This window comes from Polypterus senegalus, chromosome 17 (genome assembly GCF_016835505.1).
Source record: "Polypterus senegalus isolate Bchr_013 chromosome 17, ASM1683550v1, whole genome shotgun sequence".
In the NCBI taxonomy this organism is placed as follows: Eukaryota; Metazoa; Chordata; class Cladistia; order Polypteriformes; family Polypteridae; genus Polypterus; species Polypterus senegalus.
Genome location: NC_053170.1, coordinates 86,943,409 through 86,945,470, shown reverse-complemented (window position 1 = coordinate 86,945,470; position 2,062 = coordinate 86,943,409).

Here is a 2,062-nt window from a genome sequence, read left to right as displayed (position 1 = left end):
AAGTACAAACAGTTCTACAAGGAGCACTTGATGGACTGATTGACTGTGTTTAAAGTTCTTGGGATGAAACTGTTTCTGAACCGTGAGTTCCGTACAGGAATGTCTCTGAATCGTTTTGCCATGGCTGAGGCAGTGTGTGCTTGATGCTGTATACTGATAATTCTCTTTCCGATCAGCTGCTGCTGTAATTCCCCACTCAGATACAGTGACATAAATACTCCGAGTGGTGCAGTGAGAGTAAAATGGAAAAAGATGATCCGCTGTGGCAACCTTTAATGGGAGCAGCTGAAAGAAGAAAAGAAGGTGCAGTGAGAGTAACAATGCTAAAGCAGCTATGGTATTTAGAATACTATGGCTATTCCGTGGACCATTATATTGTTACAAGTTAATTACAATCAGATGCATTACACTAATAAACAATATGCGGTTAGTTTCATTGTATTTACAAAGCCAAATCAGGAATGTGGATCTAAATGAGAAAGGGAATCCACACAGGAACAGTAGCACTGCTTTGACGCTGGGTGCCGCCAGTCTGCAAAACCGAGTGCAGAACTTGCAGACAACAGGGTATGAGGTACCGTAGAAATGTGCGTGGCTTTACTCCAAGTTTAGGTCTTATACATCGGGATTTGAATGTGGAAATGTTCTTATGCAACATTTCTGTGCACGATGCAAATTCCAAGGTGATCGGGCTTTTTCAGTTGCAGCACCCAAACTCTGGAACGATTTGCCATTGCACGTTAGGCAGGCTCCTTCACTTGCTGTCTTTAAATCTTATTTAAACTTTTACTGCCTGGCCTTTAAGCCAGTATGATATGTTGACTGTCTGTGTAGTTTTATTATGGCTCTCTTCAGCTCTTATGTGTTTATGTGTTTCTGTTTCTTTTACCCTTTGGTTATTGTTTGTCTGATATGTTGGGTTTTTATTGTACAGCACTTTGGTCAGCAAAAATGTTGTTTTTAAAGTGCTTTATACATAAATAAATAATAAATAATAATAATAATTACCCTATGATATTTAAACTGATCAGCAAAGATAAATGAGAGGGTATCAAGTCTGGTATTATGTGCTAGAGAATTCATTGGAAAAAGCACTCTTTTATTCAAATTAATATTGAGTCCAGATATCTTTTGAAAATCAGCACATGCTTTTAGGACTGCTGTCACAGACTTTTGTGTGTCAGATATATACAGTACCATATCATCTGCATATAATGATATTTTCTGCTCATGTCCTTCTGTGAAAATCCACTTTATCTCTAATGCATTTTGAAAGTAAAAAGCCAATGGCTCAATGGCAATTGCAAAAAGCAATGGTGATAGGGGACATCCTTGTCGAGTATTGCATTGTAGTTTGAAGGAGTCCAAAATAGACTGGACTGCCAATACTGATGCTCTATGTAAGAAAGGTCAGAGCAGACTATACTTTCTGAGAAGGTTGGCATCCTTCAACATCTGCAGTAAGATGCTGCAGATGTTCTACCAGACGGTTGTGGCGAGTGCCCTCTTCTACGCGGTGGTGTGCTGGGGTGGCAGCATAAAGATGAAAGACGCCTCACACCTGGACAAACTTGTTAAGAAGGCAGGCTCTATTATAGGAGTAAAGTTGGACAGTTTAACATCTGTGGCAGAGCGACGGGCACTAAGCAAACTCCTGTCAATCATGAAGAATCCACTGCATCCACTGAACAGTGTCATCTCCAGACAGAGGAGTAGCTTCAGTGACAGACTAAAGAGATGGTTCCTCCCTCACACTATGCGACTCTTCAATTCCACCCGGGGGAGTAAATGCTAACATTAATTTTATTTTAATTTTTTTCTTTTTTTTTCATTTTTATTACTATTTAATTTAATATTGTTTCTTTGTATCAGTATACTGCTGCTGGATTATGTGAATTTCCCCTTGGGATTAATAAAGTATCTATCTATCTATCTATCTATCTATCTATCTATCTATCTATCTATCTATCTATCTATCTATCTATCTATCTATCTATCTATCTAGTGTTGTTAATATGAACTGAGGCTACTGGGCTAGTATTGACCAGTTTGATCTATGCAC